This window comes from Papaver somniferum, unplaced genomic scaffold (genome assembly GCF_003573695.1).
Source record: "Papaver somniferum cultivar HN1 unplaced genomic scaffold, ASM357369v1 unplaced-scaffold_154, whole genome shotgun sequence".
In the NCBI taxonomy this organism is placed as follows: Eukaryota; Viridiplantae; Streptophyta; class Magnoliopsida; order Ranunculales; family Papaveraceae; genus Papaver; species Papaver somniferum.
This window is the reverse complement of record NW_020624820.1, coordinates 2,805,353-2,812,408: the sequence shown is the minus strand read 5'-3', so window position 1 is coordinate 2,812,408 and position 7,056 is coordinate 2,805,353. Positions and strand designations below refer to the sequence as shown.

The following is a 7,056-nucleotide window of genomic DNA, read 5'->3' as shown; positions in this document are numbered from 1 at the left end:
AGGCTTGCAGTGGCTTTGTTGCACAAGTATGGCTGGAAGAAGATCTGTTGCCGTTTGAAACAAAGATGGTTGAAATGGTTTGGTTAGATTGCAGTTGTGGGCTGAGTTGTTGCCATGATTAGATGTATGTCTAGGATACAGGGCTGGTACAACAGGTGTTTTTGTTGAAGCTGGTTTGCAGTGGAGATTATGATATTGTTGAAGCTGGTTTGCAGGTGTTTTTGTGATTGTGGCAGAGTGCAGTTGGCAATGGCTGTGAAAGAAGTACAACTAAGAGCATGACAAGGAGTTGTTGCTGCTAAAGTTGGCAGCTTTGTGCGATTAACTGGTGGTAATGAGAGGGCTATCAACTGTAGAATCAGGTGGAGAGCAGGAGCAGTTGGTGGCAGCTGAGCTGCAAATGGTTTATAGAATTCTAAAATGGCATTTCAGCTTAGTTGAATTTCTAGTGTACATCTGAAATTGGGTTTTACATGGATTGATTTTGAATTGAAGGAGATTGGGCCAACTAATGGAACTGTGAATGGTATATGTACAAATTTTTCCCGTGACATGATTCCCACGTAATCAGTCCACATGGCATATCCGAGCCCGCGTAAGCAATCCACATGGCATATCCGAGCCCACATGTACAGTTTTCATGTTGATTAAATCAATGATATAACATTAAATCAGTGATTCAAAGGTCTTTTTAGTTACACCTAACGGTGCTAACTTTCCATCCATCACTTTTGGTCAAAACTTGCCTAGTTTAGCAATAAATAAAAAAAAATGGCCTAGATTTGAAAAGCACCAAAAAAACAGGTCTATTTTTGTAAAAAGCCCTTAAGTTTTCTTTAAGGGTTAATTTAGTATTTTACCATCTTTGAGACATCCCATGTCCTTCTTTTTAGTTTGGTTGAAGTAATTCATAGGCCCCAGTTAAGTGGTATAGGCCAATTTAACCGGGTAAGAAAAAGGAACTCCACTAAAGTTCACGCAACACAAAGATTTTTCCGTTTAATTTATTTGGAATTAGGTGCACGATTATCCGTATCAGCGATGATATCATAGAGGATCTGATCAACAAGTACTGAATGACTCGTGACTTGTGGATACAAAACTCTTCCTCGGACGTGTTCAAGTGACGACAACGTCTCGTGGTAGGTACGCACTTGGGGAGTAGTAAGTAGGAGAAATACGGAATGGAAGTAGCTGGGGAGGCGTTGTCGCTATTTTTACTATCCTACCCCTGCTCATTCTTACCACCATTCAGTCCCTTTAAAATATCTTTCTTCGTTTTCAGTCTCACTAGCAGTACTAGAAGACTGAATGACTGATAGAGTCTTAAAATCAAATTCCTCAAAATCCGTTTCCGGGAATTTCACAGCAGAAGAAAGAAAAAATGGCGATGAAATCGTTCGTTGAAGTCGACGCAGATTCACATTTTCCACTAGAAAACCTTCCTTTTGGTGTGTTTAAACCTAGTGGAGAAGAGCTTCCTCGTCCAGGTGTTGCAATCGGTAATTTCGTTTTGGATCTTTCAGTCATCACTTCTGCTGGTCTTTTTAATGGCCAGAATCTTAATAACTCCAATTGTTTTCTTCAGGTAATTAATTTTTAACTTCACTTCATTTAATTTTTTCAAATTTTTGTGAAATTTGATTGAGTTTGTGTAGTTTCTTGAATGCTACTATTGATTATCCATTTGGGCCGAGAATAGGTCTTGTTTGACATCTGTTTTGATGCGTGAATCAATTCATTTTTTCGGGTTTGAGTCTGGAAATTAGGAACCTGTTTTCATGGCAGAATGAGAAGAGTGTGTCATCAAAATGATTTGAGTGACGACTTTTTTTTTTTCTTTATCGCGTATATATTTGTTGATGAGTGTATTAGATAATGGAGTATTTCTCTTTGGTTTTGATGATCAGCCTTCTCTTAACAAATTCCTTGCAATGGGACGACCTGCATGGAAGGAGGCTCGCTCCACTATTCAGAAATTACTTTCTGGTTAGTGAACTGTATTTACTTTCATATATTTTTCATATAATACAATCAATAGGTTTGTGTTCTCGGCAAAATTTAGGTTAGAAGATAAGATGAAGATGTAGTTATTATCATGATAACAAGAAACTGACTTGAATTGTTTTTGTTTTCTTGGTTAATCTAGCTGATGAGCCAACATTACGGGACAATGAGAGTTTGAGAGAGAAAGCACTTTTGCCAATGGTAATGAAAGTATTTATGGGCTTAATAAGTTTAGCTTGCGGTATTCTAATTGTAATGCTGATCTTTTGTTTGGTTTCGTACAGAACAAGGTACAAATGCTTCTCCCAACTGTAATAGGGGATTATACAGATTTCTTTTCCTCCTTGCATCATGCAAAGAATTGTGGAACCATATTTCGTGGACCAGAAAACCCTATTGTGCCACAGTGGTATGCTGATTTTTATATTGTATAACTGGATCCGAGAATGTTGCTTTTGATTCTATTTAGAGCTTCTTCAAGAAAGGGTTAGGCACTTAGGCCCCATCCAAGTCACATATGGCCGATTTCAGAAGGAATACATGTCAGAATATCAATTTAATTGAGTTCTTGACTCGTAGAAGTACCTAAGCTTATATATAGAAGTTCTGTATAATGTTTCTTGTTAAAAAAAATCAAGCGGTTATAGAATGAATATTGCGTTTTTCTCTTTACCAAATAATTTATATCAATCCACAAATTTTAAGTGCAAAAAAGTGTCAAAGCATAAAAGAAGAAGTTAAGACTGGCCATAGATTCTAAGCTTATCCCTGCTTAAAGTCATTATATCCATCATTTTCCCCAGTCTTATGTCTTTCTCAAAAGAAATTTTATTCTTTTCAGGTTTCACTTGCCTATCGCGTATCATGGACGAGCATCATCAATTGTTGTATCTGGAACAGATATTATTAGACCCAAGTTAGTGAATGTCCTTCCTATGTTTTTGTTTCATTGATTACCTCGTTCGTGAAGGTCTCACCTGAATATACTAGCGGTGAAGAATCAATATCTGATGACAAATTGAAACTCTAGTAAATTGCATATTTCTGGTTGCTAACCAAGATCTTGCGCACGTGCTTTGTGCACTTAATGATCCATTACTTAAAGGAGTAACCAACAAATTTATCTTCTTCATTTCTTATTTCTCACTTGGATAATCTCTGTTTGCATTCATGTGATGCTTACCTTCAGATGAACCATTATCGATACTAATGATGAATAAGGAAATGAAAGACTATGGTTGCTTAATTAACAATAAACAATTGCATTCCTGATAATTTAGTATTCTTTTTCTTGCTCACTGTTATTGCAAAATTCTGGTTATTCACTATCCTGCAAATGCCGACAAGTTTTCTTGATTGATACTCTATCCACATGCAAGTAATTATCTTGGCTCTCCTTTTTGTTCCAGAGGTCAAGGTCATCCAGCACCTAACTCTCCACCATATTTTGGACCTTCAAGGAAGTTGGATTTTGAGCTAGAAATGGTTAGTCATTTTCGCTTACTTGATTGTCAGCCACCAGCTCTTTTGTGCATGGCTGACGCCAATTATCTTTGACAAGCATCTTAACGTTCTGACTGACCTGAAACTGATATGTTTTCAGGCTGCTGTAGTAGGTCCAGGAAACAAGTTAGGAGAGTCTGTGGATGTCAATGATGCAGCTGATCACATTTTTGGTCTTGTCTGATGAATGACTGGAGTGGTACTCAATAGCTTACACAATTTTAATTGCAAAAATGCTAATATTTAAGTTTAGCTACAATAACTGCAACTTGTTTTCAACAGCTAGGGATATCCAAGCATGGGAATATGTGCCTCTTGGACCTTTCTTAGGGAAGAGCTTTGGTGAGCCAACGTTTCGTATCTTATTAAAATGTATCAGTTGTAATTTGCAAACAGAAGAGTTTTAAGGAAACTATTAATGCATTTTTGCATAGTACTTGATGGTCGTCTTGTGATTTAGATCTTTAAGTTAAGGAGCTAAGTCTTATAGTTGACTTGGATGTGTACAGGTACAACAATTTCCCCTTGGATTGTGACACTTGATGCTTTGGAACCTTTCGCTTGCGATGCTCCTAAGCAGGTACCAGAATATATCATTCATTACAGATTTGAAAGTGCGGGTTTACATTTCTTTTCATGCATGGATTCCCTTATATGAAGTTGATGCTCAAGAACTATATGTTAATTGCAGGAGCCTCGTCCCTTGCCGTATCTGTCTGAGAAGACATCCAAAAATTATGATATTTCATTAGAGGTAAAGTTTCTACGGATATTAGCTCTTGATGCACAATCTACTCATGAGAAATCTAACGGTGGAGCTTACCCCATTCAGTAATTATTGTATATATGTTTATCGGGTACAATAATAACATTGCTACTTTACTGCCAGGTCCGGATCAAACCGGATGGACACAAAGATTCATCAGTTGTCACGAAGAGCAACTTCAATCACCTGTAAGAAATTTTACGTCACAAATGTATTCACAACTTAGTTGTATATTTTGTATGACCGTCCACGTACTATTTACTGCCCTTAAGACGAACTACAAACACTTCCAGGAGGGGCCAACATCCTAGTGCATATAATCATATACCCGAAAAAGAATGTGGCATGTAAATCTTTACAATAGAGGTTATAATTTTCACGAACTACAGCCCTCCGAACAGTATGGTGCTTCTGCATACCGTAAGAACTGATGTCCAAAAATACCTAAAATTTAGTAACTGACTTGCAAAATCTCAGTTTAAAAGTTTGACTACTGCTTCCAAGGAGCAATATTTAAATCAATTGTCAAGCTATGTTGTCAGAGGCGCCGCCTAAGGCGCCAAAAGTGGGAGTTTTGGTGCCTGGACGCCCTCACTCACAGCCAAGGCTCTGCCTTTCTGTAGGGAAATCTGTTAAAACCTATTTGATTAACCTAAACCGTAGAGCACTTAGGGAATCATTCTAATCTTGCGCTCACTTATTGCACTTAGATTTAAGCCCCATTCATTTGTTGTTTGGTTAATATATCACCAAAAGTAAGTTTCCTGGATAATAATGAATGCCTAACGCTGCAGCTTCATATTTTATACCCCTACGCCATGCCGGCTCGCTCCAAACAAAAAGCTGTCTAGCTATGATTTCATGAAGGACCAAATCAACTGGTCCTCAACGCACAGCATCCACACTGACACAGTATTAACATGTGTGAACTTTAGACCAATACGCTTGCTCGGAACATAACAGGTGTGAAAGAATAAATGTCACCGGGAATCTATCTATGTCTGAACTGCCATGTTATGTTTTCCTATTGGCATTTGAAGAAATTATAATTTTTGAGCCAAGAAATTCCATATTATCAGTTTGAACTTTGTCTTCCTTCAATGAACCTAATACGTATATTCCTGATTATAATTTATTTTTGTTATTTCCATTCAAACTGCTTTGTATCTTGTGTATAGATATTGGACATTGACGCAACAGCTTGCACATCACACAATCAATGGCTGCAACTTAAGACCTGGTGATCTTCTCGGAACTGGAACTATTAGCGGACCAGTATGTTTTCAACTTAATTTCTATCTTGCTCATTTTTTCCTGTATGCACATTACCCCAGCACAAAACCAATGAATAAAGTGGGTTTAATCTTTGAAACCCCGGTCTGAAGCTGACATGTTCCTGACAGGAGCCAGAATCTTATGGGTGCTTACTAGAGTTATCTTGGAACGGACAAAAACCACTCTCTTTAAATGGTACAACTCGTAAATTTTTGGAAGATGGAGATGAAGTCGCTATTACTGGATTTTGCAAGGTACGTCGGCTTATGACGGTGCAGTCTAGTGTTTTATGTATCTTCAGAATTTATTTTTTTGTGAAATGCATGAACGATGAAACTAAGAACGTGTTTGGAGATGCAAAATCACTGCAACTAGAATTCCTACACTGGGAAGCCAGAGTTTGAATACAATCAGAACTAGTTTGTGTTGGTTTTGATATAGATGAGTTTTCAGTAACTAGGATAGGTCCAAAAACATTATGGTCCTAAACCCACAAACTGTTTCCAGATTATATTTTCCTGAATTGGTAACTGTTTCCAACCTAAGATTGCATAGCCAAAGAGTTGTTTTGCCAATGCTCCCAAGAGTCCCACTTGAAGTTTCCAATAATGTTATTCCGTATCAATTGTTTTCTATCTCCAGACCTTCGTGGAGAAATCCTGATTTTAAAAACCTTTAATGATGAAACCACTATAATTTATTGATTTCTGGAAATACTGGTCCTAGTTTCTGCCTATTTTCATTTTGGTCTTTAGTTCCCAAACTTACCTGCGTACTGGGTTTATTCTTTCTTTGTTTATTATTCATCAAATTCACATGCGAATAACAACCATTTGTCTTAGTAAGACATGTAGCTGTGTTACACTGCACTGGAGTACTTGGTATATATTCATGTGCATATGCTCATATACTGTTCTATGTGTTGCAGGGTAATGGGTTCAAAGTAGGTTTTGGAACGTGCTCTGGGAAAGTCGTACCAGCTCTAGTTTAAGGAAATCTGTTGCTTCTTTATTTTCCTTAAACTGCTGAATAAGATTACCTTGTTGTGATTGTTTTGACGATGTAAATCAAAATTTAGTCTGTCCCATCTGCGCCATAATCTAGTTTCAATATTTTGACTGCCTGGACAAAGGTCATTGTTGTGGTAAATTATTGTTCATGTTCACGAGTAGCATATAGTAGGAATGAAATGTGCCGACAAAAGGTGCATCAAATTTGATGCCTGGACCGCCTGGTGCAATGCAATCACACCAAGCACGCTGTGATAAAAATGAAAATTCTTCTGAATTTTAACTGGCTTGGTAATATTAAAATCACTCTATCAACTGTCACAATTTATCACAATCTTGATGTTTCTTCATCGATTGTGTAGGCTTAAAGTATACCAATTTTGTGTGTGTGTGGTGCTTGCAACTTCACTAGCACCGCCAGCTGGTTTTTATCTAACATTTTCCGTATTTTTTAGGTACAGTCTTTTTTTTTTTTTTTTTATAGAGAAACTTACG

General features: G+C 37.3%; 1 pseudogene; it reads left to right on the top strand.

The window, feature by feature from the left end:
• Positions 1–1,280: 1,280 nt before the first annotated feature.
• On the top strand, positions 1,281–6,716 carry LOC113336859 (annotated as a pseudogene).
• The last annotated feature ends 340 nt before the right edge of the window (positions 6,717–7,056 follow it).